Source organism: Trichechus manatus, unplaced genomic scaffold, assembly GCF_000243295.1.
Source record: "Trichechus manatus latirostris isolate Lorelei unplaced genomic scaffold, TriManLat1.0 scaffold00041, whole genome shotgun sequence".
NCBI lineage: Eukaryota > Metazoa > Chordata > Mammalia > Sirenia > Trichechidae > Trichechus > Trichechus manatus.
The window spans coordinates 15,271,088-15,279,720 of record NW_004443977.1 but is presented as its reverse complement, the minus strand read 5'-3'; the positions used below and the strand labels follow the sequence as shown (position 1 = coordinate 15,279,720).

General features: G+C 47.1%; 1 protein-coding gene across 2 annotated transcripts in view; it reads left to right on the top strand.

Annotated features, from left to right (window-relative positions):
* Positions 1–6,047: 6,047 nt before the first annotated feature.
* SERPINE2 (serpin family E member 2) overlaps positions 6,048–8,633 on the top strand; it is a 75,906-nt gene continuing 73,320 nt past the window's right edge. For both annotated transcript variants that reach the window (XM_004376371.3, XM_023731350.1), the window contains exon 1: positions 6,048–6,236. The gene's annotated coding sequence lies outside the window, so the exon portion shown is untranslated. The remainder of the gene's footprint in view (positions 6,237–8,633) is intronic.

Genomic DNA, 8,633 nt, shown 5'->3' with positions numbered 1-8,633 from the left:
GTCCAACTTGAGAGCATGTGCCCGTAACTTCTACAGCACATTGCCTAAGCCAAGGAATTTGGACCTTACTGGTAAATGAGGAATTATTTTAAGCAGAGGAGGGGAATGATTAAAGCAGTACTTTAGAAAGATTAAGGAGTCCGGGTGGTACAGTGGTTAAGCTTTCAGCTGCTAACAACAGGTTGGCAGTTCAAACCCACTAGCCACTCCACGGGAGAAAGATGTGGCAGTGAGCTTCTTTTCAGGTTTACAGCCTTGGAAACCCTATGGGGCAGTTCTACTCTGTCCTACAGGGTCGCTATGAGTCGGAATCGATGGTAATGGGTTGTGTGTGTGTGTGTGTGTGTGTGTGTTGTTGTTGTTGTTTGTTTCGGTTTTAGAAAGATTAAGCTAGTAGTGGTAGATAGAATCTAGAAGCTGAGAGAATAGTTAGGGTGCTACTGCAGTGGTCCAGGTATAAACTGATAAAGGCACGAACTAGTCCTGAAAAAAGTGGGAAAGGGGTGAATAATTGGAATTTTACAAAGAAACTACCAATAGTACCCAGCAATTGACTGGATATGGGCTGAATAAAGGGGTAAAGAGGCAGCTGAACTCATTCCTATCTTTCTGTCTTAGGTGACTGAGATGGCAGTCATTCCTATAAAACACTTAAAGAGCACAGGAGGAATAACTGATTTGGGAAGGAAGATAATAAACTGGCCTTCGACTTGTTAGGTGGGGGGTGATGGTGGGATATTAAGAGGAAGTGACTACCAGGCATCAGGAGGTATGTGACTGGGTCCTTGGGATCAAGGCCATCTGTAGACACAGGCTTGGAATTCACCCAGAACTAGGCAAAGTCACATATTTCTAAGGTGTGTCAGTTACAGGTACTTGGTTAAAAGCAACAGAAACTGAATCTGGCTAACAAACAGAAAGGGCTCACAGAAACAAACGTTCAGCTGTGGCTCTCTACTCAGAAGGGGCAGGGACCACTGATACTCTGAGGATCCACATAGGAAGAACTCACAAGTAATCTCATCCAGATGTGGTGAGTCGATTCCAACTACCTTCCCCACTCCCTTTAAGACTCAAGGTTCTGGTAGGAACCCAGTTAGCTTGGTCATGTGCCCACTTATTGTCTAGAGGAAGTAAGGATACCTTGACTTCTGCTCTCAACAAGATGGCACATAAACAGGAGAGGTAATTCTCCAAAAGAAACCAGATTCTGTTATTAAAAGACAGGGGGAATAGATGCTAAGTGGCTCCAAATCAATGTTCACTCCATTAAAAGAGAGAGGGTGGAGAAGAGAGGAGAGAGCTGAGGCAGACAATTATGTGGCACCCACATCTGGAGCATATAGGAGGAAGCGGAAGACTTTATGAGGGAGAGAAAAAGGCAGGCTAAGAAATTGGAGGAGAGTTAGAATAGGCAAAGGAACTTCAAAGATGGGCAAAACAACAGGGTTAAATGCTGCCAAGAGATCAAGGTTGATAAAGAATGATGAAAAGCTCTAGGTTGGCATTTGGAGATTACTGGTTGCCTTGGAGAGAGAGAGAGAGAGAGAAGGATGGAAGGGAGGAGTGTGCAATGATGGGAATAGAAGATAGATTTAAGGAGACTATGGAATTGGGCGGATCTCTGGTGGCACAGTGGTTAAGAGCTTGGCTGCTAACCAAAAGGTGGGCAGTTCAAATCCATCAGCTGCTCCTTGGAAACCCTATGGGGCAGTTCCACTCTGTCCTACAGGGTTGCTATAAGTCAGAATTTACTGGATAGCAACAGGCCATGAGTCGGAATCAACTCGATGGCAATGAGTTATGGAACTGGGGAGGCAGCATCTATTGTTTGGTAGTAAAAGGAAGGAGAAGAACCAGTTGTTGTTCAAAGGGATGAGTATCATAATTCTCAGAACCTAGGGCTTTCTGTCCTATTTGGCCAAATATAACTAGAAAATAATACCCAGCTTAGCACTTACTAATGTCTTTTCTCTGAAGCATCTGGTGAAATATACTGGGTAAGTGCAAATTGATGTTCTGGTTTAATCTGTTTCAGAAGTTACAGAAGAAGGAAATTGGATGTGAAAGCCAACTCTAAAGGGAAATAAAAAGACAAATGTCTTTTTTAAGCTAAAATGTTTCCAACGTAACTGTCCCAGAAATACATTGTATAGGTGAACTGTTAATACCAGTCACTTCTCCCCTGAATGAAGTAATCTTTCATAACAGCATTTGCATCCATAATGTTGTGTAACAAGTAGTCTTCTGTTGAAATATGTTTTAAAGAAGGGTTAGATAGGTGAGGAGCAGCTATTCTTATCTTATTATTACAACATCAGACATTCTTGCAGACAAAACACCCTCACCCATTGGAAGCTAAGGTCAGTTTTTACTTAAATACAAGGTCATACTGTTTGGATACATGGGAATCAGGGGGGTCTGGTGGGGGTAATTTCATCTTCTTCCAAGGCTTTCAACATGGGACCTCCTCCAAGAGAGAAAACAAGACTAAATAGATGATTTGTTTTATTTGTTTGGGTATTTCTTGCATTTCTCCCAACAGTGGCTTATGGACACAAAGCCAAACTCAGAGGCTGGCTGGAGCTGGATAAACTCCAGGTCACTTTTTTTTTTAAGGAAGAAACCATTTGAAGCTCTATCTGAAGATTAAGACAGACTACACCATTGAAGGACAAAAGAAACTGCTGTGAAGCTGAAGCTGTGAAGAAAGAGCCAATAGGAAAGTTGAATGATTTGGACTTCTCAAACAAGACTTGAGGTTGGGATGGGAGGAAAAGGTCAATTGGAAGTACAATCGATGAAAAAGACATTTCAAAGAGGATAAAAAACTAGAGGGGGGCCTGACGTTCATGGGCACCAACTCAGGTAGGAACACAGCTTCTTTGGGGCAGCACCATAATGATGGGGGTCAAAGTGCCTGGACACTTGACACCATTATGTCACAAAAAGTGTAGCCTGGTTTATTGCTTCTGTGGCCAGCATCAGGAAGGCCGGCCAGCATCAGGAAGGCCGGCCAACACCAGCCCTGCACACTTGGTAACAAGAAGAGTTGGTATTCCCCGGCCAACCCTGCTGGCAGAATGGGTCTTTGTTTTGAATCAGTTCCCTTTGGGAGACACTCATCAGCAGTTCCATCCAATGTTCAGGGGGAGAGAAAGGCACATTAGTCGTTGGGCTTAGTTTAGCATATTAGTTAACACTGTATCCTGTCTGACTGCAGAATTGACAAGTCATGTACAGTATTGCTCAAAATGTCCTTCCGACAGAACAGGAAGGGAATGGCAGTCAGTAAAATGTAAATAAGAGGTAAGACCCAAAGACTTCCACGTGTATTTTATAAAGGAAGACTCCAGACTCTAATTATGCTCTAATTGTGAAAATATGGTGTTTTTTTCTCCTGAAAAACATCAGCTCAATTAAAACAAGAGACTGTACCCTTTAAAATAAGATTTGTGTATTTCTCTCAAAAACTGGCTTAAGTTCAGAGTATTATTATTGGGGGAAACTGGGCAATGTCTGTATTCTTTCTTACAACTGCATGTGAACCTACAATTACCTAAGTTAAAAATCTCAATTAAAAAAGTGATTGAGATGGAATTGGATATGGAGTCAAGCAGGCTTTCACAATCTGGTGTCACTTACTCTTCGCAGTTCCACTTTTTTCCCTACTTGTTCTCTGAATGACCCACGCCCGGAAGAGGCTACTCTCATCCTCCCAGACACACTGAGCTCATTCCCACTTCTGGGCTTTTCTTCCCCAGCTCCCCCAATTCCAATTCATATGAATTCTTCCCATTTCCACTCAGGTACCCTCCCTGACGGGACCAAGCCACAGCACTGTCATGGAACAGTACCAATCATGTCTAATAGTCCATCGGCGTTTGTTCATTTATCAGTCAACAGATATTCATTGAGCAATTAACATATGTGTGTAGTATGGCTTTCTGGAGTCCTGGTGGCACAGTGGTTAAAGCTACAGCGAGCTACAACTGCTAACCGAAAGGTCAGCAGTTTGAATCCACCAGCCGCTCCTTGGGAACCTTATGTGGCAGTTCTACTCTGTCCTATAGGGTTGCTATGAATTGGAATTGATTGGACAGCAACAGGCTTGGGCTTGGCCAGTATGGCTTTAAAAACTATGGATGGAGTGAGCTGGGAACAGTGTTGAACAGGTTTCTCTATATTGCTGTCTCGGAGTGTATATTCTAATGAGGGAGGTGGAAGAAAGCTAGCAAGAAAGGAGCAAAAAAAAAAAATTTTTTTTTCACATCATAATGAAGGGAAGAAAAAAAAGTTGCTTTTGAGTTGATTCTGACTCCTGGTAGGCAACTCCATGTGTATCAGAGTAAAACTGTGTTCCACAGAGTTTTCAATGACTGATATTATGGAAGTAGATTGCCAGGCCTTTCTTCCAAGGTGCCTCTGTGTGGACTTTAACCTCCAGCCTTTCACCACCTGGGTATTCCGAATCATGATGATGGCTATGAAAAGTGATAGGCTAGAGAACGGAAGAAGTGACTTTAGCACAAGTGGTCAGGGAAAGCGTCCTTGAAGAGGTGGCATGAGTTGTGACCTAAAGGATAAGGAAGTGGTCATGAGAAGATTCTAGGGGAAAGTATTTCAGGCAAACGAAACACAAGGAAAAAGGATTTTTGTGTTGCCTTGGAATTGAAGATGAATATTAGGCATGTCTGCAAAATAATGAAACAGGTTTATCTCTTGTGTCTGGTGTTCCCTTCTTATTTTAGGGCCAAACGTCCCATAGTTTCTTTCCCTATAGAAGGCTAATGAACTCCCTTATGTTCGTGGAGTCAATTCTGACAGAGTAGAACCGCCCCATAGGATTTTCTAGGCTGAAATCTTTACAGCAGCAGATCGCTAGGCCTTTTCTCCCACGAAGCAGAGCTGGTAGGTTCCAACTGCTGACCTTTCGATTAGCAGTCCAGTGCTTAACCACTGTGCAACCAGGCTCCTTTGAATTCCCTTAAACGCAAACCCTTTGCAGTTGGGTCAATCCCGACTCAGCGTCCCTTAGGCATGCCCATTTTCCACTTTTAGAAGCACCACCACACACATACACAGAGACACATACACACTGTCTAGCATAGCGCCTACACACCAATGGATAAGTGCAAATCGATCATGCAAGTTGCTCTAATCAGTAGATGCAACATTAATTCAAAGCTTGTCCACGTTAATTCCTGTTGCGGCCGCAGGCCTGCTGGTTGTGGGTTGTGCACTGACTACCGTCAACATAAAATCATGTCATCAAAGTTGGGTCCCCACAAACCGAACCTGACGCAAAGGAACCTGGGAGATCCAGGTAAGAGAACTGGGGGCGGGACAGTCATCTGTCACGGCTTCTGGGGTCTGTACCATTCTACTGCTCATAGGGTCCCATCAGCTGTAGTTACCGGTTGGAAACGGTTGGGTTCCCAGGACTCTGCGGGGACCTCATGCTGTCACCTCAAGTCAGGAATCAAGTTTTCTGGATTCCCTTGTCTGCCATCTGCCTAAGAAGACCCGCTGCCTCTCCCCTGCCCCCGAAGCAGGGAGAAGTCGGCTCTGGGGCACCGTTATCCCCATCAGCGGGGCCGGTGCGCACTGTCCCGGGGCCCTTCTATCTCTCCCGAGGGGTAGCCAAGACAGCGTGCCCCGAGTCGCAGGGATGCGCCACGAATCCTTGTGTCTCTCCCCCCCTCACCTTCCCCCTCCCCCCCACCTTCCCCCTCCCCCCCACAGATTCCAGCTACCCACGTGCAGCTCGGCTCGGCCGGCGCCGCACCTCTGGGTTCACGTGTCTTTGGATCCTTTCTGAGCGCTACCCCACGACTGGGACCCTAAGGGGATGGCGCCCGGGAGGCGGTAGCCGGAGAGAGGTTGTCCTGCACCCGGGCGCGGGGGCGCTGCGGGCTGTCGGCACACAAAGGCGGTGGCGGGAAGGCGGGGCGGGGCGGTGGGAGGCGGGGCGGCAGGAAGGGGCGGGGGCGGCGGCAATAAAGCTCCCGGCGCGCGGCAGCCAGCTCACGGCGCGGTCTGCACGGGGCTGCTCGGGGCGCGTGGGGCTGCGAGGGGCTCTCGAGGCTGCATAGGGCTGCGTGGTGTTGCACGCGCCGATCCGCTTTCCTTCCGTGACCCTCTTTGCAGCCTTCGCCGCCTCCTCCCCGCCCCGCCGAGACTCGGCGCCAGCAGACCTATCTCCGGCCACCACCTGGGGATCCAGAGGGAAGCCGGTGAGTACGGGCTGCGCGCCCCAGGGCTAGGGGCGGGGGAGCTGCTCGTCCTGAGGCTGAGCCCCGGCGCCCGGGGCGGGAGGGGACAGTCCCTGGGGCTCAGCGCGTCTTCGACTCTGGGCCGCGACCTGCTCCCGGCCGGAGGCTGGCGTTGGGGAGGCGCGGACGTCTAAGTGGAGGGAACTTTCTCACTTCCCCAGACAGCCTTGGCCAAGGCTGGCCGCGCGCTGGACGGCCCTGCCCGCCGCCTTGGGAACCCGGAGCGGGACCCGGGCTGGGCGAGGAGGAGCCGCGCCAGCTGTGGAGTAGAGATGTGCTTGCGGCTGGGAGCCCCGGCGCCGGCAGGGAGAGTCCCCGACTCCAGCGTGGCTTCTCTCCTTCCATCCTAGCTGGCAACGGTGACCCTAACCTGAGGTCCCAACCTACCCAGTACTTTACTTGTGCGCCGCAGGAGAGGGAGAGGGAAAGACAAACGGACTCTTGTTACCTTTACCTGAGCTGGTTGGAGGTGACCAGTGATTTTAGGGATAGTCCTTACACTGGCCTCCTGCTACCGACTTAAGCTTATTGAGCAGGGCTTTGCTATTTTCATCATCTGTGGAAATGGGATTGTGGCTGATAGTGACTTCAGGTAAGGTGAAAGAGCTCAAATTACTGAGCGGAGTAGGTAGTATTTAATTGTCTGGAGCCCTAGTGGCACAGTGGTTAAGAGCTGGCTGCTAACCAAAAGGTTGGCAGTTCGAATCCACCAGCCTCTCCTTGGAAACCTTGTGGGGCAGTTCTACTCTGTCCTGTAGGGTCGCTATGAGTCGGAATCGATTCGATGGCAGCCGATTTGGGTTTTTTGTTTTAATTTTGTCTACAAACTGAGCGGCGCGGGAGGGATGCTGTCACATAAGACAGCACTCCACCTTCAGTTATTATGGAAGATGCTATTGAAAGTTTTAGTGTCTTAATGAAAGGAAAATAGTCTTTGTGCATCTCTTGAGAAACCTCAGATGCTGCTTTGTCTTTCTTTGACTGCTTTGAAGAGGACGTTCTTTCATTTAGCATCAACATAAAAAGGTGTTTGAAGATTTGACTTCCTCTTTCAAGCCAGGAAGCAGTTTACTCCTCTGAACTGCTCTGGAACAATTAATGTGATAATTTTGTCCTTTGGAGATTTTATATCCAAAGTTGAACACAGATACCTGGAAGAAATGCAGACATTGCTGATTTGTATATCTAAAGCTCACTGCAAAAATTGAAGGTACTTTTAAACCTTGTCGGCATATATAGATTGGTAATTGTTGGCTGTTTGCAGTATTTCAGCAGAAATTTCCTTCAGCTGTGCGAATGAAGGTGCCAGCCTAAATGATCTAAGGTTCCTTTCAGCCCCCCAAGTTTTATGATGCTTTATTGAAATGATGTTTGAAAATATTATACAGTACAGTGTAATTACTGAAGGTCACGAAGATATCATTCATCTTTTATTCTTGAAGAAGTGAATCTATGCAGGAAATTTCTACCTCTCATGATCTTCACATATGAGTGTAATTTTAAAAGGACAAAGATTACTCAGTCCTCAAATGGAGTTAATTTTCAGTTCCACACATGGATGATTAAATACTAGTCAGAGATTGTTTGAAGTGGAAGAGTTGGAATTGAGAGTGTGACCTGGCCAGGTCCCTGGCTACAGCTCTGCCAACCAGTCATTCTGCACAGCATGGGGGACTTTGGCTTATGGGCTTTCTCTCCTTCTCTGGTCCCAAAGTCCACGTGGGTGATGACGAACTAGATTCTCACTTCACTGACCATCTCAAACCCAACTCCAGCTACTCATTCTCATTCCTTGAACTACATCTGAGTCTCAACCTCACCCAGGCATGCTCAGCTTCTGAAATCAGAAATGGCAGTATCTCGGTGGCTCTAAACCACAACCTCCTGTTCTTTGTGGTTGAAAACTTATACTTCCATTGTAACTCTTCTTAAAGGCAAGAGATCTCCAAGCCCTTGGCTCCTCTTTTCTTTTCCTTCTTTAAGCTCATGGTTCACTCTACCAGGAAAATAGAGGCCACCCAGCTTGAAGGCTCTCCATGTCCTATTCCATTCCCTGCAATAAGCTTTTCCCTGTTTACTCAGTCATTCAGTGAGTGTTTTGAAGCACCTACTCTGTACTAGGCACTTAGCTAGGCCCTGATACTATGGTAGATACAGAAAATCACTGCTGTCTTGAAATTGTCATTCTTTTGGGAGAAAACAGATAATTAAAAAGCAAACAAAAGGTCATGGAAGCCCCATAGACACATCCAAACTCCCTGATGGACTGAATTGCTTGGTGGAGGGCTGTGGGGACCATGGTCTCGGGGAACATCTAGCTCAATTGGCATGACACAGCTTATAAAGACAATGCTCTAC